We start from the raw sequence: 22,492 nt of genomic DNA, 5'->3' as shown, positions 1-22,492 counted from the left end.
TCCTTCCATGCTAAGAGCTTTGTCTGACACAGGTGTTTCAGTTACCTGGGAGTTTCAGACTTCTCTGGTTAAGTCTCAGCTATTTCATAATTAATAAACTGGAAATAAACTCCATAATAAAGATCTTCCCCTGCCCTGGTCTCACAGGTTCTAACTAAATTTATGCTCTCAAGGGACTTATTTTTTATTTTAGAAAATTCCCTTTGACTGATTGCTGCCTCCTCCTTCTGCCACTACTGGTGGTGCTCTGTGCTCGTTTGGTGCCAATCCTGGTACCTTTCTTGTGAAGCGGCCACTGAGAAGGCTCCAGAGGTTACCATGGCCAATGAAGAGCCCCAGGAGGGAGTCAAGACAGAGGACCCACGATCACATTAACATGAAGGTGATGAGGCAGGATGGTTCTGTGGTGCAGTTTGAGATTTGGAGGCGTAACCACTTTTGACGAAAGCCTATTGTGAATGACAGGGTTTGTCCATGAGGCAGATCAGATTCTGATTTGATGGGCAGCCAATCAATGAAACAGACACACCTGCACAGTTGGAAATGGAAGATGAAGATACAGCTTTTGTGTCCCAATAGCAGACAGGAGGTGTCTACTAAAGAGAGAACCTGCTGCTTTACTCCAGAACCAAGAAGTCATTCTAAGTTAGAAAACCACGATTTGGTTCCACCGCATCGTGACTGCTGCAGTACAGTTTTCTCTAGTCTTTCATTTTCCCCTCCCCCACTCCTTTGTTGTACATGAAGTAATGGAGGTATGTGCACAAGCATATTGATTTTTTTTAACCAAATGGCCAATGGTACATTTTGATCAACATCACAAGGAGAAGGGATGGGGGAAAATACTGCTTCTGTGAAGATAGTCCCTTTCTCCATTATTGGCATGCTCATTCAGCTCATCTCTTTATATGCCAGTAAGTTCTTTTGATTTCCCTGTTTAACGAAAAAAGAACAATGTAAAAATTATTGCATACTTTGTTCGATTGGAGAATTTTAATGTTTTTCCTTTTCATTTCAAAACCAAGAACAATTTTATAACTTTTTTGTATGTAGCTGTTACAGGTAGGGCAATCTGTCTTTAAGCAAGGATAAATTACTGTAAAAGAAATGAATCCTAGATAGTTTTCCCCTTCAGGTCAAGCATCTTGTTGTTTAAATAAACTTCATGGGTTTCTTTTCAATGCTTTTTTTACTTCTGCTTCTCAGCTCAAGTGTGTAATTAACAGGAAAATGGAAAGTTGCTCACTATGCTTTCTTCAGATCACTGTTAAACCACCTTATTTTAAGGAAAACTAAGGCAGAAATCCTTCCCCAGATGCTCTTCTTGGGAAGCATTTTACTCCTCGGGCTATTTCTGAATGTGCTTTCAGCAAAAAGATTTTCAGTCACAGCATATGTGATTTTCAAGTTTCTTCTTTGCTGGGAATAATTAGAAAAATCACAAAATGGAGTTCAGAAATAGAAAAGGAAGATGATGTGGAGGAAGAGCAGTGGGAATTCTGCCAGAAGCCTTGGGAGGAACAAAGGGAGCTGGGGAAGGCCTCTTGCCTCCGCCAGCGCCTGCCTGGGGAGGATGCAGCCCTCGAGGGGCTCCGGTGCCCACTGGGTGCGGCCAGGCGGCACTGCCGTCATCCCAACCAGCGTGGGACCAAAGTGGGCTTCGCTCTAAGGAAAAATTTCAAACACACAAAATAAAAAGGAATTAAGTATTTGTCACAATGAACAACTACAGTGAAACGCCCTATGCCCCCATCACCCCAGATTCAACAGTCGTCAACTCATGGCCAAACTTGTGTCTTCTATAAACCGACTAATCCCCCACCCCCAACCCCAGATTATTTGGAAGCAAATCCCAGACATTATGTTATTTCACCCATAAACCTTTTTTTTTTAAACATCTTTATTGGAGTAAAATTGCTTTACAATGGTGTTTTAGCTTCTGCTTTATAACAAAGTGAATCAGCTACACATATACATATATCCCCATATCCCCTCCCTCTTGCGTCTCCCTCCCACCCTCCCTGTCCCACCCCTCTAGGTGGTTACAAAGCACCGAGCTGATCTCAAACCTTTTGTTTTAATTGAGAAATTTCTTGATATTTCTTCATGAAGTAGTAAGCAGAATTAAAGAAATATACAGCCTAAAACAGTCAAAATGATCCTAAAATTTTTGTGACAATTACGCATCTATCTATAGCCAAAATAAAAATGAAAAGTTTTTAATAAACCACTTTAAAATTTTTGCTCAGTAATTTATCTGAAATTGAACAGATATGAGGATAACTAGGATAATGCCACTTTATGCTTCTCCAAAAAAACTGTCATCCTTGTAAACCAGTGGCTTGGTTCTGCGAGATTCCACAAATTTTCTTTGCCCAGTGTGAAGGGAAAGCCTGAAGATGAAAATAGCAGAGTTGACAACCAAAGAACTAGATTCTGCCGACCCTGGAGCAGGATGACCATCTGACTCAGACCCGTCCTGGTGAGGAGCAGAGGGAGGACTGCGGATCCCGCTGGGAGGAAGTGAGTGACTCAGCCCAGGTCAGGATGGTCAGGAGGTGAGATGCTCTGAGGAAAGCATATGCCCAGCTCATGCCACAGCTGACTGTTGAGAAGGCCAAAGGCTCCCACTGCCTTGCAGGTGGCTGGGCTGTTTCCAGTGCAGTGAAAATTGTCCATGTAAGTCTGAATAACTTCCTATAAAAGACAAATGTATGGGGCACAACTGTGTGAGTTCCCTTACGTTCTGGCATATAAAGTAAGCAATGCCTTGGAAACAATTCCTATTCTAAGCTGCTAACTGGCTCGCAAGCTAGATCAATGCACTGCTGGCTACTCATCTGACAGCTGTATTGGTGTCTTACCTCTAATTGGCATTTGGTTTGGGTTTTTTTAAATAAATAAATAAATAAATAAATAAATTTATTTATTTATTTATGGCTGCATTGGGTCTTTGTTGCTGCACGTGGGCTTTCTCTAGTTGTGGCGAGCGGGGGCTTCTCTTCATTGCGGTGCGTGGGCTTCTCATTCAGTGGCTTCTCTTTGTTGCATAGCACGGGCTCTAGGTGCGTGGGCTTCAGTAGTTGTGGCATGCAGGCTCAGTAGTTGTGGCTTGCCGGCTCTAGAGCACAGGCTTAGTAGTTGTGGCACATGAGCTTAGTTGCTCCACAGCATGTGGGATGTTCCCAGATCAGGGCTTGAACCCCTGCATTGGCAGGTGGATTCTTAACCACTGTACCATAAGGAAAGTCCCAGTATTTGGTTTTAAATCCAGTTTCAGAAGAATGTTTTATAAAAGTTTAAGAAATTTACTAGTGGTATCAATTTGAAGTAATAACTTACAAAACTACAATAATTAAAACCATGTGCTACACAGGAAAAACAGATCAATGGAACACACTAGGAAGTTTAGAAGTAGATCTGTATACATACAGGAATTCCGTATAAAGCTGGCATTTCAATTCAAGGAGGAAAAATAGTTTATTCAATAAGTGGTTTGGGGACAACTTATCTAGAAAAAAGAAATAAAGTTGAATCTGTATCCTATAAACTAGAATGAGTTCCAGATGGATCAAAAATGTATGTTGGATGTCAATTACATCTCAAAAAGCTGAAATAATACATTTGGGGGGAAAGTGGAATCATTCCGGTACCAGAGGAAATCATGGGCAATTTGTTTTTGTAATAATTTCCCTTAGAAAAGGGAAGAATCTTCTATATACAATACAAAATCCAGAAACTGTATCCTAGGTAATAAATAACTGGGCTGGCCTGTCTCCAGTTCCTGGGAGGTAACCTTTAAATACCTGGAATTTCCCGGGTCATAAGAATGTCTTTGTCATTCTTGGTGGACCCTGAGAGTTTATACTAAGGAGATGACTCAGATGGTGGCTGGCCAGGACAGGAAGACCAGTGGGTGATTAGAGGGCTGGGGCTTTGAGTCACGTGGTATCAGCCCAACCTCTGGGGAAGGGAGGGGGAGCTGGAGGTTGAGTTCAATCAAGTGGCCCATGATTCACTTACTCACACCTACACAATGAAACCATGGAAACTCTGGACATCAATGTTCAGGTGAGGACCCCTCGCTGCCAATCCTAAGCATGTTGTCATGCATCACTGTGTCAGGACGGTGATGCGTCCCAACTCCACAGGGAGAGGACATCTGGGACCCTCCCAAACCTTGCCCTCAGTGTCTCTACTTTTGACTGCTTTTGATTTGTATCCTGTTTGCTATAATAAACTGAAATTAAAAAAAAAAAACTGTATCACACTTTCCTGAGCTCCGTGAGACATTCTGGAGAATTACTGAAACTGAGTAGGGAGTGGGGACCCCAAATTGTAGCCCGTTGGTCAGAAGCATGGATGCCTGCGGAGCCCCGAGCCCGCGGCTGACATCTGAAGCCTGGAAGGGGATGGCGCCCTCACCTGCAAGGTTTGGCCTGACTCTGTAGTTGAAGTCAGAAGTCATGGCACCATTAACAAAGAGACTAATAACTGCTTATGTTAAATGCCAGAATTTTCTACATGGCCTCCTCAGAAGAATGTAAAAAGACCAATACCAACTGGGAAAATGTTTGCCACTCATACCACAGAAAATGACCAAATTTTCTAACAAGTAAGGAATATCTACAATACAAAAACAAAACAAAACCATTAGAAAAAGAAGCTTAACCAAAACATGAAATACAAAAATCTTTTAAACTTATAAAAAGATATAACACCACTCATAATAAGAGAAATGCAAAATGATACTTCCCAAGACATGATTTGTTTTACCTACCAGGTTGGGAAAGATCAAAAGTTTGGATCATGAACAGCTTGTGGGAAAAGCTGGAGCTAAGTTCTCTCACTCTTTCTGGTGGAAGTGTCCATCTGTGAAAGGAAGAGCAATTTGCCAATGACTACAAAAATTTTGCTGCACATGACCTTCAACCCAGTGATACTACTTCTGGAAATTGATCATATGGATAGACTTGTCCATGTGTAAAATTATTTATGTACAAGCTTATTTATTTATTTATGGCAGTGTTATTTCTAATAGCAAAATATTGGAAAGACTCTATATGTTCATCAGTAGGAGAGAGGTCAGATAAATTATGCAACATCCAGACAATAAAAAGAATCTGTGTATCCAGACAACAAAATGAAGTAGGAAGGCTTTATGCAGCGGTCCCCTACCTTTTTGGCACCAGGGACCGGTTTTGTGGAAGAAAATTTTTCCACGGACTGAGGTGGGGGGGTGATGGTTTCAGGATGATTCAAGCACATTACATTTACTGTTCACTTTATTTCTATTATTATTACACTGTAATATATAATGAAATAATTATACAACTCACCATCATGCAGACAGGAGGCAGAGCTTAGGCGGTAATGCAAGCGATGGGGAGCGGCTGTAAATACAGATGCAGCTTCACTCACTTGCCTGCCGCTCACCTCCTGCTGTGCAGCCTGGTTCCTAACAGGCCACGGATCGGTACCCCTTCCAGGGGTTGGGGACCCCTGCTTTATGTGCTTCTTTAAAATACAGTAAGTGAAAAGAGGGCACAGCAAAGCAGGCAGTTCGTGAAAGGAGGGGGTACATGAGTCTCCTCAGGCTTCCTTAACAAAGTCCCACAGGCTTGGGGCTTAAACAACGGACACATATTTCTCACTGTTCTGGAGGCTGGAGCGCTGATATCACAGTGTTGGGGTTGGTTTCTTCTGAGCCTCTCTCCTTGGCTTGCGGTCCTCCCTCTGTATGCGTCTGTGTCCTAATCTCCTCTTCCTATAAGGACACCAGTCATTCTGAATTAGGGCCCACCCATAAGACTTCATTTTACCTTAATCACCTCTTTAAAGTCCCTCTCTCCAAATACAGTCCCATTCTGAGGTGCTGGGGGTTAGGGTTTCAACATATGAATTGCGGGGTCAGGGGCAATTCAGTCCCTAAGAGGGTAGAAAAGGGGGATAGCTATAGATATGGATACATGTCTGTATATGAATAAAATATCTATGGAATATACACATGAAACCATGAACACTATTTGCCTCCAAGGAGGGGACATGAGTGGCTGGAGGATGGGGAGGGAAGGGAGATGTCTCATTCCTTACCCTTTAGAACCTTCTGAATTTTGTATCATTACTTAGATTATGGATCAAAAGCATATACAAAGTTTTTAAATTTTAAATCAAGAAGTTGAGTTGGGGGACTTCCCTGGTGGCGCAGTGGATAGGACTCCGAGCCTCTAATGCAGGAAGCCTGGGTTTGATCCCTGGTCAGGGAACTAGATCCCACATGCATGCTGCAACTAAGAGTTTGCATGCCACAACTAAGGAGCTGGCAAGCTGCAACTAAGGAGCCCACACTCCACAACTAAGGAGCCTGAGAGCCGCAACTAAGGAGCCCGCCTGCTGCAACTAAGACCCCATGCAACCAAATAAATAAATAAATATTAAAAAAAAAAAGAAGTTGAGTTGGCATGTAGGACTTCAGACTGCATCTGGCATTTAATGGGAAGACTGTTTCTCTGCTGATGAAAGAACTAGTCCTTACATTCTTCAAGGCTGATAATTGTCTGCCTGGCACTTACGTAGTCGCATTAAAGCTACTGGAAGCCAATGTTGTCACAAGATGAATGCTTCCTATTTTCAAAATAAGGATTTGGGCATTTATTATTCTCAGAGTCCAATTTTCTGTGACAACAGCATTTTTCTGTCACTAGCTTTAATGCGTAGGATAATGTGTTTGTAGCTGACAACTATTTTACAAATAGTAAAGTATGGTGCGTAATGATGCATGTTCACTCAGACTAAGATATGTGTAGTTGAACATTTTCATAAGTTAGCTATAGCTAAATAATACATCCTGTATTGCCGTAATCTCAGTGATAAGAATAAATTTCCCAGTTTCTCTTGAAACAATGTAGAGTATAGACAACAGGACTGGTAAATTCACCCCAGGATATTTTGAGGAATAATAATAGCAACTAGTAAAGGGTGCAATTGTTCAGTGCTAGATGTTTGCGAAGTGCCTTTACACAGAGCTCATTTATTTCTTGTAACTACTCTTCAAAGCATACATTTTGACTCATATTTTACAGATGAAAAATGTGAATCAGTGTAGCTGGAAAATGGCCAGCATCAATTCTGAGTCATCTTGAAATTCAAAGGCTGTTTGTTTGGTATATGTATCTAGAAATATTGCCAATTTGCATAAATTGGTCCAACCTCCATTCGGCCAATGGGTCTGCCCAAATACCAAGAAAAGGTGATCCAGGGACCAAAACATGAAGTTAAACAACACACAAGAGAAGGGAAGATCTCCAACAGTACATGAGCACTCATTTATTGAGTGATAATTGTGGTATGCAAAGCATTTTCACATAGCTTGTCTCATTTAATCCTTACCATGGGAAATATGCAGGCCAGTTCTTATCACAAATCCTCAAAGAAGCATTATATTAATAATATAGCGTCTTTAATAATATGAAGCCTGTTTTACATTCTGTTTATGCCACTGAATGCTTCAATATATATCCAGAGATGCACCTAAAACCCTACGAAGTATAAAACTTAGGTATGTGATAGAACTCCAATGACAGAGTAGTAACTGAACATGAAAAGGGTCTGGTTTCCCCAAGAATTAAATATTCAGTGATCAGCACTGTAGTGTTGGAAGACAGTCACAGCCTCTCTCCAATGTCCTGAGCCCCTCACAGGATCCCAGCCCACCATCCACTCAACATGGCATAATGGACTCCTTAGCTTTGGTTACCAGTTAAAGATCTGATTGTAATTGTAACTACAGGGATTCACTTGAGTTGCCTATGGACTAACCAGAGATAGGAAGCATGTTCAGGAAATAATATAAACTAACCAAAGCAGCTCTGCTTCCAGGCTTAGCCTAGACGCAAGTTCTGAAATAGTGGTTTCTATCTTTTGTTCTCTAAGGAATCCTGGCTCGCCTCCAAATTTCAGAGAGCCAGCAAAAGGGACCTTAGCATATCTACCTGGATTCTCTTATTTTTTCATACTAGAAAGTCATGATCAAAACCCAGACAACACGTCACTTTTCAGAATACCAGGAAAATAGAGTTTTAAAATACTAATTGTGTGTTCACTATGCCTCATTTTGCCTGTCAAAGACAAATACAGCATCGTGGTAACTTATTTTGGAAATGACACCAATGAACTTACTTATTGACAAAAGTATCTGAAGAACTGAATAACATTTATTTATTCAAATATTCTCTCTATATTGACAACCTGTGTGAATCACTACATGATAAGGTAGTAAGATAATAGGGAAAGCTCTGTCTCCAGAGTCAGAAGGACTTGGGTTTGAATCCTGACTCTGCCAATACTACCTGTGTGATCTTGAGCAAATTAGATCACCTCCCTGGGCCTCAGTTTCCTCATCAGTAAAATGGTCACATGATGTCACCAACTCCAAAATGGTTGCTGAAATACTCAATAAAATCATTCATATAAAGCTCTGGCCAAACAGTCGCCCCCCCTTTCCGTGTGTGTGTGTGTGTGTGTGTGTGTGTGTGGTCAACCTCAGAGAGGCAATAGATATTTCATGATGTATGTGAGTCAAATCATTATGCTGTACACCTTAACCTTATACGGTGCTGTATGTCCATTATATCTCAATAAAACTGGAAGAAAAAAAAAGAAACAATAGAATGGACCAAGAATATTTTGACACATTTGATACTTACCTTTATGGTTCACTTAGTTTCCATGAGCCTGAGTTTCCACATCTCTGAAAGTTTTCCTGCCTTCCTTACAAAGTTGTTGTGAGTTCTAAATGGGATAACACACATGAGTGTTCCCTGGAAACTATGTTACAACCCATTCCTCATTTTCTGTGCATTTCCACAGTCACAGACAGAATCGCTGTCTCCAAAGATGACCCCCAGTGACCCACATTCCCAGCATTCCTGCCTTGGAGACTCCCCTTTCACATTGGATCTGGGCCGGCCTGTGACTCGCATCAACCAGGAGAATGTGGGAGGAATGACGGGGCCGACTCCAGCCTCCAAGAGGCTGTGAGCACCTGCCTCTCAGCTTAGCTCGAGTGCCTGTAGGGGCCTCGAACTGCCTTGAGAGGTCTGGCTGCCTTGCTGGGGAGAGCACAGGAGACAGTACGTGGACTTACCACGTGGAAGGAGAAACCGCATCACTGTACAAAGAGAAGGGGAGGGGGACTGGCCGCCCCGCATCCCGGCTGAGCCCCAACTTTCAGGCATCCCCTCCAAGGCTTCATGGGCAGGAACTACCCTCAAGGGCAGGAACCATCTCTCCAGGCCAACCAAGCACCTGGGTGACTGCAACCCAGCTGACATCACAGGAGCAGAGGAACCACCCTGATGAGTCCGTGTCATGGGAGATAATAAAGTGTCGTTTGAAACCACTGAGTGGTGGCGTGCTTTGTAACCCAGCAGAGACAACTGAGATCCAGACCAGTTCCATCAGAAATGGCACGTCGGCCTTACTTTCCACTAACTTCACAAATGCAGCTTGTTACAACTGAAGGAATCATCTTCCCAAAGCCTGCATCCCCCCCATCCCATGCCCCTCCTAGTGAGCTCTGCACTACCATCCACAGGATTGGGGAGGGGGAAACGCATTAGGTTCTCAGCTGTGACACCAGTGTCATTCCCTCCCCAGGACTCGGACCTGGCTTGGGGAGGGTGCCGGAAGGATCAATGAGCCTAGGCGGTTCTGAGTTCTCACATTTCTACTCCCCATGCTGCCTCTCCCAACACAATCTCACTCCTGATCCATTAGTTTAAATCTTTATCTTTAAGCTGGGAGTCACCTTTTCCCAGGGGACCCCTGCTCCCCCCACCCCCAGCCTGGTCATTAAGGCCCCTCCCACACATCCCCCAACAGCTGTGCATGGACATGGGTGACAGCAGCAGGGACAGCACATGAGGACAGGATGCACATCGGGCCTCCGCTGCGTGTCGGGGGGACAGTTTCTTTGACCATCTGCTAACGTTTCCTCCCTCGTCACTGAGAGGCTTGTTCCCCTGGAGCCTTCCCGCCCTTGACATGCAGCCATGAGGGTTTTCATCCAACTAAGACGAACGGGCAAGAGCTGCTGGAAGAGAGTCCTTCATCTGCTTTGAGCCACAAGGTGAATTTCTGGAGTCCATGGTGGGAGAACTCTCTCTTATAGAGAGAAAAAGTGTTTTCTAAATTCCAAAAACTCCCCTAACAGATCAATAGCCAGGCTTGGCCAACTTCAACTAGAAAGTCTGGGGTCCAGATAGTCCTAGGTGACCTCTGGAGGAGGCTTGCAGGGGGCTGTGACTTGGGGACCACTGGCCCTCTGTGGGGCTCCGAGGTGAGGCTGGGCTGACCTGGAGCAGGACAGCTGGACGGTCACCCCCAGCATCAGAGCAGGTCAGGGCTGAGACCAGGAAGGCGTGTTGCACCAGCCAGGGCTCAGGAGGGGGGGGAAATGTCGGCTGGAGGGAAGGAGACATAGGATAAAGGGAAGGGGGTGGGTTCTAGAGACCCTAGACTCTGATCATGCTGAGAAATCAGACCTCAACTCAGATCAGCTGCAGCACCAGGGCCTGCACAGCTACCAAAGAATCAGGCGGGACCACTCATTCCTGAGCAGAGATCCCCAGGCCATCACCCAAATGCCAGGGCCAATGGGTCCCTCCTCGGCCAGCGGGAGCCGGTGCAGAAGCACATGCCAGGAGGAAACTCGAGCTCTTCCCCGGACACAGATGCATCTTAGGAAGGAGGAGAAGAAAGAAGAAGGAGCCCAGGCAGGGAGTTGAACTTCAAATTACTGTTTTCAACTGAAACGGGCTGGGAGAGGTGGAGATACAGGTAAGAAACACCCGTAAGTTCACGCTACAATCAGCAGCAGCATCCAGCATAGACGCGCTTGGTCACAGAAGGCAGAGGAGCCTTGTAAGTTTCCACTGTGATGCACACCTGGGCAGCCTTGCTCAGGGTTAACCTCTTAGCTTCTCCCCCTGTGCCGTGAGGATAACACACATGCGTCAGAGCCGTGTGGAGAGGACCTAACGACATAAGACCTTGTAGGGATGGTGCGGGACCCGGAGTTGGCCCAGAGCTTGTGGCAGGTGTTCCTTCCGTCTGGACCTCACCGCGAAGTCTCCACAGATGGTTGTCTTCCCTGAGTTGTTGCCTAAGCATCCAGCTCATAGACCACAGGCAACTCAAGGACAGGGACAAAGTCTTCCTTGGTTTTGTGTCTTGGGCACTGAGCCTAGGGCTGGGCACATATTTGTTGAATGAATTCATCCTGAAAGATAAAGATAAGCAGGTGTGCAGCCCAGGCTTCCAGAAGCACCGGTGGGTAGTTCGGAGAACCAGGCTCCAGGGACTCACATTGGCTCCCTGCCTCCATGGACCGACCTCCCTCCCCAGTGGGTGAGGCTGGATGGGCCCCATCGTGCCCAACAGGAAGCGCCAACAGGAACTGCGGGGGAGGGGTGCTGAAGCTGTGGGTCATGCCGGTCAAGAAACCACGGCTCACAAAGACTGTCAGAAGTTAACGGCACGAGGACAACGGCCGTCTGCTACTGGGACCTGAGCAGCAGCCTGGCAGGCTAGAGCACACCCTTAACTTACCTGAGGGGAGGCTGAAAGTCTGTGAAATGCGCGAGTAAAGAGCCGGGAAGAAGGAGCGATGGGGATTTGTTGACTAACAAGAATAACCAGGGGGCTGCGCATTTACTCCGAGCTGGCCGCCGGACGCCCAGACTCTCTGTGTTATCAAATCTTCACAACAACCCTCCAAAGATGGTACTCAGTCCCCGTTTACAATTGAGAAAACAGAAGTCACAGAGTTCAAGTAATTTTCCCAGGAACACAGAGCCAGCGATAGGTGGCTGGAGAGCTGGGCTGGGTCCGAGCCTACAAGGCAGGTCAGCAGGTCAGCAGGTGGGTGTGTCCACAGACTCGGAGCCAGCACTCATCCTCACACGGGCTTCCTGCAGCCTTGGAAGCCTCCCCAGTTGGGATGTGATCCTGAGCCGCATCATTCTGACTAGACCAGGAACGGACACGCCTTCTCTCTTGATGGCACCCCTCCTCCACTGTCCCTGTGCAAACACGTCTAATGAAAGCGGACAGCAGAGGGATGGGAGGGGCTACACAGACCCCGGCTCAGCTCCAACGCCAGGCAGCAGCCCTCGGACCTGAGTTTGCGTTTCTGCCAAATGCGACTGGTTGACCCCAAATTGCTTGCAGCTCTGAGAGTTCACGGTTCAGGAATTGCTACACAAACGATTCCCTCTCACAGGACCGTTCCAACCTATGTGGAGGTTATTAACCCCAACTAAGCCCTGTTTAAAAACGTCACACCAGAAATGTGTCCTTAGAAATAAGCATGTGTGATGAATTGCAGAGTCTGGCTCCCAAATACGGAAATATGAAGATAAACCCGGACGCATCAAGCGCAGGAACCTCACAATTGGCCATGAGCATCACAAAGACTTGCCAAGGAAGACACCAGCCATCTAACTGGCAGACCTGAGGCTGCAACTCAAACCCACCAGGGCAGGTGTGTTCCCTCCACCCTGAAATCTCAGGAATCTCTTCACTCAGCAGCCCAGACAAATGGTCTCAACCCTCCACAGTACACGAACATTCCAGGCCACAGGACAGCACAGTACAGGGAAGATTTATTAAGGGAATAAAACATCCAAAACCTACTGATCTTATGTCACAGGCAAACCATGCCCTTTCCCGAGCACAACACTCATTTCTTCCGAAGCACGTCCGTGTACCATCCCCATAATTCCTGGTGGGTAGTGGAGGACATCCTACCTGGTCTCAGTGTGCAGCCCTGGGGGCCCCTGGAGAGACGGTCCTTTGACAGCAGCATACAATACTGCGAATCAGATCAACGCTCTTCACATCCACCTCCAAAACAAACAAGACCCCAAGGAAAATAAGCAGCCCAATTTCTACTTTACAATCTTTACATATCTTTAGCAAATCTGGCCAAATTCTTAGGTTTTCAGCAGAGCAACAAGAATTTTTGACACTCCCCAGGTTCTAAAGAACCCGTGGAAATTACTCAAAAACCAGAAATAGAGGGTAAGTGTGGAGGATGTCTTGGTAAAAACTGAGGGCGTGAGCTCCGCTTTTCCTCCATCAGGTCAAGAACCTGCTTCTGCCGGGGCCTCACTCATCATCACCAGGCACTATGGGCCGCCGCGAGAATTGGGCCCCTCAACAGCACCTGTCTGTGATCTGGGCAGATGTGCCAGCTGCTCTCCTGTCCCTCTTGCTGAGCACAGGGAACAGCCAGCCCCCAGACCCCTTTCCTTCCAATCCACATCCTCCTCCTCCTGACATCCCAACACACACACACACACACACACACACACACACAAACATACACACAAACTCTGGATGACAAATGAGCAGTCAATTTAATCTTTCTGCTCTCAACAAGATCGCACAACAGATGGAAGGTCAGGGGTAGTGCTGAGCGCCTGGGAGGGGAAGGGCGGGCTGTTTGGGGGGCTGTCACCATAGCAACAGGAAGAGCACTGCTGAGGTTTCCATTCTTGTGCTGCCACTAATTACTACGAATGTGGCATTGGGCCCTGTGATCAGCCGTCCCCAGAGCAGCCTGTTACCGGCAGATGCTGGTTTTCTTCTCTAAGAAAGTTAGCCAAAGGCTGAAGTTGTGTTTGGTTGTTTTTCATTTGAAAAACACTGACAGGTTTAAGAACACTTTGTTTTACACTGTATTGTAAGAGCTCAGATGCCTCAAGATTCTCTCCAAACAAACACTGTTCTGTGGAAATAAAAGGCAGGCCCCATAGCATTAATTAACTTAGTGTTTAAATGCGTTCGGGGCAGGGTGGGGAAGCCACTTGTGTGCTCACACCAGGAGAGACTTAGCAGGTACCTCTACCCACCCCGCTGACAACTAGATTCATGTGAAATTCTTTTTGGAAGTCAAGTTTTCCCTGTTTATATATTAAACCTTTTACTAAGATTCATCCCAGAAAAGCTTAGGGTTAACATGTAGCGACCCTTCAAACCGACACAGAATTGGGTGGGTTTAGTGTGGCTCTGGGGGCAAAAGTGAGACCAAGTTTCATTGAGAATGACAACAATTCAATCTATTTCTTCAAACCTATGTGAAGTCTGTTCCATAAAAGTTTGAGACAGCTTTACCAAAAAATACATATGATATTTAAAGACAAATAAATTTTTGAGGGAGTTGATGTCAGAAAAACAATAGGTAGGAAAATAAAATGAGAATAACACAGAGATATGTGCCATATAGCTCTGCACACTTGGCGGAGGAAAAAAATGCCATATTGCGAGATATTTATTTCTTCCAGAAGCTAAAACAAACCAGATATTCACAAGAAGCACAACTTTTCTGATGCTGGGACCTAAGGGGAGTGGTTCCATTTCTCCCCATGTAAAGGTTGTTAAAGAAAAAATCGTTCATGGTACTTGTTAAAGAACGGTCAGACAGATTTCATTCAGGGAACCGTCATGATGGGTGAAGGACAACCGCAGTGAGGTTTTATGGGGGAGAGAGGTTGGGCTCAACTCCAAATACAAGGATAAGGGGAATTCATAGCCAAGGAGGAGGATGGTGGGCACAGGGTCTCTGGGTAGCTCACACGTTTCTTAGAAAGTACCTCACAGCCAGCTCTTACCTGAGGAAGCAAAACACGATGATGCCAGTCACAGCCCTCAGAGGGTTGAGAGCCTTCTGACGGGAACTGCTGTCTACAGTGGGGTCCAGCTTGTCCTGCAGGTCAGCCGTTCTAATGGGGGAGGGGCAGAGAATCTGTAACACCAAGTCGGAACCAAGGGGGTGTCATTTTAAAAGCTATTCATTATTATACTACAGTGTTCTAAAGTCAGAAAAAAATATTTTCAAGATAGAAACAAAATAAATTAGTCAACAACAAGCTTCTAGACTCTAGAGATACATGGAGTCAGTAATTCTCAATCGGGGGTGTAATCTAATCTTCAGAAAATGTGAAATTTCTCTTTTTTTTGTGGCGGGAGGCTGCATTGGGTGTTCGCTGCTGCATGTGGGCTCTCTCTAGTTGTGGCGAGCAGGGGCTACTCTTTGTTGTGGTGCGCGGGCTTCTCATTGCGGTGGCTTCTCTTGTTGCGGAGCACGGGCTCTAGTCGCGAGGGCTTCAGTAGTTGTGGCTCGCGGACTCTAGAGCGCAGGCTCAGTAGTTGTGGCACATGAGCTTAGTCGCTCTGCAGCATGTGGGATCTTCCCGGACCAGGGCTCAAACCCATGTCCCCTGCATTGGCAGGCAGATTCTTAACCACTGCGCTACCAGGGAAGTCCCAGAAAATGTGAAATTTCTTTTCATCAAAAGGATGAGGAATCGAAAGCAATGAGGTAAACTGTTGGTCAGGTGTTTAGTAGAGAAAACTCAAAGCATCAAAGAGAAGCCACACTTTTGAATACCAGAAAGTGCTCTGGAGATTGTGCCATTATATCAAGCAGTGGCACTCATTCTAGAATTTATATGGAATCTCAGGAGACCTCAAATAGCCAAGACAGGCTTGAAAAAGATGAACGTTGGAGAACTCACACTCCTGATTTCAAACCTTACTACAAAGCTGCAGTAATCAGTGTGATGCTGGCAGAAGGACAGACACACCAGACCAATGGAGCAGAACAGAGAATCCAGAAGAAAACGCACGTGTGGTCAAGTGATTTTTGACAAGGACACCATCACAACTCATTCCTGTCTCCTAGAGTTCTCATGAGGTTCTCACCACATAAAAGGGTGTCCACAGTGAGCTCACAGCCCTCAACAAATAGGAGCTACACTCATGGCTGTGATGACCCTGTCTCCATTCTGCTAGTAGATGGAATCCTCCCAGGAGGGAAGAACCAAACCTCGGCATCTCTGCCTCTCCCCTCATGCAGGACACACAGCTCTGCCCATGCCAGATGGCCAGTGAATGAATGAATGAGCAAGTGGGTGAATGAATGAATGTCCTATTGTCCAGGAGGCCCTCCTAGGGGAGGAGCTGTCCAGGTAAACTACCCCCGGTGCAACCGCGGGCACTCAGCCTCTCTAATTCCGAGTAGGCAGCTGGCGGTCTGCCCAGCCGGTTCCTCGGGACCTCAGGGCACTGAAACCTCCCAAGCTACCCTTAAACCAAAGGCCTTCTGCAAAAAGAAAAGAAAGAGAAATCCCTTGGCTTCCGTTTTGGATTTCAGTGATGTTTGTTTTTCCCAAAGCTCTCACGACCTTTGGTAACATCTGAAACGTGATATTTCCTGCAGATTTGCTCATCCCTGCTCTAATGAGGAAAATAGCAAGAGAGAAATGTTACTTCTATGTCAACGGCGCTTTCAGTCAGTTTAATGGTGATAAGACGTGGTTTCTCATTTATTAACTATAAACCAGTGGTTCAGAACTGGGGGTGCGGTGGGGGTGATTTTCCCCGCTAGGGGACATTTAACAATGTCAGGAGACATTTTTAGTTGTCACAACTGGGGGAGGGGAATGCTATGAGCATCTAGTGGGCGGAGGCCAGGGACGCTGCTAAATAAACCTCCTACACTGGGGACAGCCCATCGGCAAAGAAAGATCCAGCTCAAAATGTCACCAGTGCAGAGGCTGAGAAACCAACCCTACCACAAACTAAAACAAGAGAAGGAAGGTATCACTGTTAGAAGAGAATGTTCAATAAAAAGACAAAATCATGACTCTCATACAGATAAGAAAAGGAACCCATGATAAAGATTTTATTTAACTCATGAGAGAAGCAAATGGTATAGCCAGTTAAAAAAAAAACAAAACCTGAAGAACAAATTTATAGATCAGGTGTATTGAAGTTAATATGCAAATTGAGGCAAAACCGGGCTTCCACAGTGGGGGAGGGAAGCAGGCTGAACCCTACAAGACAGGATGGAATCCATCAGCCCCCAAGAGGGTACAAAACTGTGAAATAGCTGGGTTTTGGGGGGATTTTGGGCCATGCCTCGGGGCATGCAAAATCTCAGTTGCCCGACCAGGGGTCGAACTCACGCCCCCTACAGTGGAAGTGTGGAGTCTTAACCACTGAACCACCAGGAAATTCTCTGAAATAGCTCTCAAAGGACCTGGACTACTTGGAAGGGTGTGCTGTAGACAGTGTGAAGGCAAAACATCAGTGCTTCTCAGGATTGAATGTTTGCTGTGTCAAGGTCAGTTTTAGAGTCATTTGGGGATTACAGACTAATTGGCAGAAAAGTTTCAACATGAGAGCACTGAGGTCTGTTCCTCAGACCCACAAGCCCAGAGCTGGGCCTAGATTTCTAAGAGCCTGAAGTCCACGGGCTCACTGAGGTCTCACTTGTTGATGGGCCGATGGGATTCAGCCGGGGGTAGGGTGGGCGGTTCCTTTAAAGGCTGCAGGCTTAGTCTGTCCTGGCATCCCTCCTCCTCACACCTCCGCCCCATCCTCAGGAACCGGGCCTCACCTGGTTGTTTGAGTGGAGTTTCTCGAACCTGAATGTGCATATGAATCACCTGGGTTGCTGTGAAAATGCAAGTTCTGGTCGGGTAAGTCTGGGCTGGAGTTTGATACCAGGTGTTTCTAGTGAGATTAGACTGGCCAGTGCTGCTCACTTAGGGGCACACTTTGAGGAGCAAGGGTCAGAGAGAAGAAATGTCTTTATCACGAGTTGAGAAAACCAAAGACACAAACTCTTGGAATAGGTGTGGTGACAGATCTCACCCGTGTCCTGAGCTGAGGAATAAGCCTTTGAAATTCTGCAAACCCCTGAAGCAGCAGGATTTGCAAGATCCAGGACCAGACCAGGTTCTGGGCCTCCCTCTGGTGTGAAAGAACCTGGGAAGGGGGCAGGGGTGAGGGGTTCACTGCTAGAGGAAAGGCTAGAGGGGAAGGACGTCAAGAGGAATGGAGGGAGAGGAAGTGCCCGCCTGGGAAGCCGTGCTCCTCCGGAGTCAGCCCGGGAGCAGACAGCCACCCACTGACCTGATCTCCTCCAGACCAGGCCTGTGGACCCCCTGGGAGTAGCGTGCCCTGAAGGTAGGCAGCGCAGTTCAGACGCGCAGGCAGGACTCTCACTCTGGGCCATTCAGAAGCATTGTTTGGGGCCTGTAGGCGGCCAGAGTTCCACCTACCGACAAGTTCCCAGCCGGAGAAACGGAGGATGACTCAGCTTCAGCCTTCCTCCCTGCAGCTCTCCTCCGCCCAGAAGTGGCCTCTAGGAGGCGATGGGGAGGCTGCCTCCAACCCTGATGGCATGGGGCTGGGGCGGCCGAGGAGCTCTTAGGTGGATGGGTGCAAATGGATTCTACCGGGGACACCTGAAGCCAAAGCTGCGAGCCCGACCGGGATGATGGAAAATTAATTAAACGAGGAGGCTCTCACGCCTCCATAAGGGTACCCAAAGCTAAGCCTATAAATGCTTCCCGGTTACAAAATCAAAACCTGAGGACCACCAGTCACAAACAGCCAGGCTGTGAGCTGCAGCCCATTTGTAACTTCTAGCTTCGTCTCCGCACTTTCTCTATCAGTCTCTCCCAGCTCCTGTCCGCGGGTAGATAACCATCTCCAGTTTTGCGCTACCCTAATATATTTTTGCTCAAATAAACTCTTAACATTTTCAGTATGCCTCATTTTATCTTTTAACAACACAAACCAGAGAATCCGTGCTTCTTGTAATGTATTTTATTTTGGAGAAGCAGTACTCAGTCTTTACTCCAAACTTTTTCTTCTCCCCCTCCTCCTCCTTCTCCTGCTTCCTCCCCTTCCCCTTCCCCTGCCCCTTCTCCTTCTCCTTCTCCTTCTCGTTCCTCCCCTTCTCCTTCTCCTTCCCCTTCCCCTCCTCCTTCTCCTTCTCTTTTTATAAGGAATGCGGCTTTATTATTTTCAGGCACAAACAATGACTTGGGCTGGGCTAACCAAATACTACATGATTGAGGGGCGCCGCTTTAATGTGCAGATAAAAGGATGGACAGTTGGCACAGCTGCTCGTGGCTGAAAGATGCTTCCGTGATGCTTGAAAATAACTTGTCTTAGGGGGCATCTTGTTCCCCAGTCATTCCACTACTTAATGTGTCCCCCACAGAGAGCTCAAATATAAACTTAACCTCAGTCCCCCCTAGATCACAACATGCATCAAATTAGTCAATATGAATTGAGGACTTTTACCATGTTTCTATATGTGCTGATTCGCCACAGAGACCAGCCTGAGGATTTTCAGCAAGCGCACTAAATACAAATCAGCAAGTTATCTGTTCACAGTGTGAATATAGACACCAAAAAACTGAGTTTCTGTCATTTCAATTAACGACCCGTTGGGTTTAAATATGCAAAAACATATTTTTATTTGCATACATTCATGACGGGTAGAAGTAGCTGGATTCTTTAAGCTGCAATGAGTAAGCGGGTTTACAGTGGTCAGGATGTAACTTTAAGCAATTGAACTGTCCTGAGAAGGGCTGGAAAGACTGAAAACGCATTGAATCTTAACGGGAAAACACCGTTTTTTACTGAGCCTGATCAGTCAGCCTGATGAGGCTGATGGCAGTGAGGCAAAGACTATCCTGTAGCCCATTTGGAAATTTCTTCCAGAAAAAAATCCACTTTCCTACAACAGCCAGGGGAAACTCTGATCAGAAAAACAGCCAGAAGACGGCAAGTGGGCATGTCTGCACTGCTTTCCATTTCAATCAGTTGTCAGCATTTCAACTAAGGAGCTTCCCCCTAAATATCTGGATGTCTAGCTTCTCTGGAAGGCTAGGAAGGCCTGGCCGCACGGGGCCAGCGTTCCTGAGGGCCATGCCATGGACATGAGCACACCTGCCCCCTGTAGGTGCTCTTCTTTTATCACTGATATTCCAACAACCCATGGTCTCCCCACGAGAGGCAAAGACCGATTATCAACTGTCTTATGGTTATTGGGCAGATTAATTACTGATATATGCAGAGCTATCAGAAAAATGAGGTAATTCCTGTCCCCACATCTCGCTCAAAACCAAAAACAGACCAACGTAGGGGAGGAAAAAGGTTTCCTTAACCCTCTTAGCATGGATCTGGCTGGATCTGAACGTGAAACTGACAAAGACAGATTTACAGGAGAAAAGCGTGCAGACTCATCGACTAGAAGTTTCAGGTGACGTGGGAGCCTCATAAGGAGATGGGGACCAGAAGGCACAGACTGTGGGCTTTTCTCCTGGGTTCCAGGAAGAGCGGGCAGGGGGAGGAACACGACAGGTGAGGAGCGTAAGTAACTGGGGAAACCTAACGAGGCCTCTTTGCTAGGATTCTTCTCAAGTCCCTTTGGAGATGAGATGCTGCTTTCCTCTGGGTACAGGGTAGGGCCCCTCTCACATGAGGGTTTCAGGGGAGAAGGCGGGGGAAGGTCAGAATGACTTTGCTTCCGCTGTTTTCTCAAACTCCTTCAGCTTAAAATTCTCACTATGCCAAGGAGCCATATTCTTCGGTAGCATGTCCTGAACCCCTTCCCCAAACAGGGTGGGGAGGGGGAGGGGGGAGTTTGTATTTCTTTGGAAGTGAAGTACATTCTTTGATGTTTAATATGCAAAGTGTGTCTGTAATGAAAGAATATTGTGGGTTTTTTAAAATTTATTTCACTCATTTGCAATTACTTGCCTGACTCATAGGTATTTGAGTTTCTATCCCTAGTGCCAACCAACTAGAAGAAAATGTTTTCCTTAATTCAAAAGGGCCTCCTGACACGTCAACCAATGCAATCTGTGGATTCTGTTTGGTTCATGATTTAAACAAACCAACTGGAATAAAAAGTTTGAGACATTGGAAAGTTCAAACACAGACGGAGGATTAGATGATATTAAGGAATTGTTGAGGTTTTTAGTGTAATAATGGTATTTTTTTAATGTTTTAAAAGTTTTCATCTGTCAAAAATACACAGTGAAGTATTCACAAGTGAAAAGACATGATTTCTGGTTTGCCCTAAAATATGAATTCCCACTCCCTCCCTCACCCCCTGCCCCCCGCCATCTAGGGGCCTGTGAGGCCGTTATCATACAAAGCAGCACTTGGTTCTTTTGATAATACTTTTATTTAAAATATTTATTTTTAAATTCTATAATAATTTTATATTTATGTATTATGTATTTAATTTTATTTATTTAATTTATTATATACATATATAATAAATTAAATTATATTTTAAAATAAAATTTTAAAAGATATTGATTTGAAAATGAGAATGTTTATCATTTTGCAGGCATTTTTCTCTCCACTAGGCCTTGGTACAAGCCAGCCTAGGCTGACATCAGCAGTGGTCAGAGTGTGTCCCAGGCGCACCCTTGAAGAGGACTCAGTGGGTCCTCGAGAGTCTCTTCCCCCCACACCTTCACCCTCCCCAATGAACTCACCCACACAGATACTTCAGTGATGCAGTTCCCACGGGGCACCTGCCCCACAGGGTCTGACGGTAACCACAGGGACTAAGATTTTCCATGCACTCAACTTTCAGTCAGCGCACTTCTAGACAAGAGCTTCCTTGAGAAAGTCCCTGACTAAAAATGATCCTTTTCTAGGTCCACGAATTATAGGTCTCTATTCCCATGTCTGACATCATCACCTTCCTAAGAGGCGTGTATGCCCAGCGCTGCCCTCTGCATCCTGCAACTCAGGCCTGCGATACTTGAAGGGAAACGGTGCGTTTGAATGTCAGCGTGACCCTCCTGCACGGGGAAGAAGGAAGGAAATTCCCAGGTCAGGGGAGATGTGGAGATTTTCATAACAGTAGGACTAAATGCCGTATGATCACCCTCAGCTCAAAGCTATTGTACTGTCTCTCCTCAATCTCTTAAGAATATTGTAGGGCTTCCCTGGTGGCGCAGTGGTTGAGAATCCGCCTGCCAATGCAGGGGACATGGGTTCGAGCCCTGGTCTGGGAGGATCCCACATGCCGCGGAGCAACTAGGCCCGTGAGCCACAACTACTGAGCCTGCGCGTCTGGAGCCTGTGCTCCGCAACAAGAGAGGCCGCGATAGTGACAGACCTGCGCACCGCGATGAAGTGTGGCCCCTGCTTGCTGCAACTAGAGAAAGCCCTTGCACAGAAGCAAAGACCCAACACAGCCAAAAATAAATAAATAAATAAATAAATAAATAAATAAATAATAAAAATAAAGGCATTCCTTTAAAAAAAAAAAAAAGAATATTGTAAAAGCCTCCCAGCCCTTGGTTTGTAAATCACAGGACAGAAGTTTATCACTTGTGTCACAGGCACAGAATGCCTTCCTTCCACGTGGGGAGGGAGGAGGTGTGCATTACCTGACAGATGTTCTTAACAAGCTGTGTGAACTTGGGCAAGTCTCTTAACCCTCCTAGATCCCTCTTCTTGTATGTAAAAGTGAGAGTCTGAACATGCAAGCAGACAATGGCCAGACGATATATAAATATAGGGCTCTGACCCATATCTGCAGCAAGGAGCCCAGAAAACCATCCACTATCTATAACAGCCAGTCCAGGAAGCAAAC

At 46.0% G+C, this 22,492-nt stretch overlaps 1 pseudogene; it reads left to right on the top strand.

The window, feature by feature from the left end:
- The first annotated feature begins 318 nt into the window (after positions 1–318).
- On the top strand, positions 319–600 carry LOC132347900 (small ubiquitin-related modifier 2-like; annotated as a pseudogene).
- Positions 601–22,492: the final 21,892 nt, after the last annotated feature.

This window comes from Balaenoptera ricei, chromosome 14, assembly GCF_028023285.1.
Source record: "Balaenoptera ricei isolate mBalRic1 chromosome 14, mBalRic1.hap2, whole genome shotgun sequence".
NCBI classification, from domain to species: domain Eukaryota; kingdom Metazoa; phylum Chordata; class Mammalia; order Artiodactyla; family Balaenopteridae; genus Balaenoptera; species Balaenoptera ricei.
The sequence above is the reverse complement of the archived record's forward strand: the minus strand, read 5'-3'. Positions and strand labels throughout refer to the sequence as shown.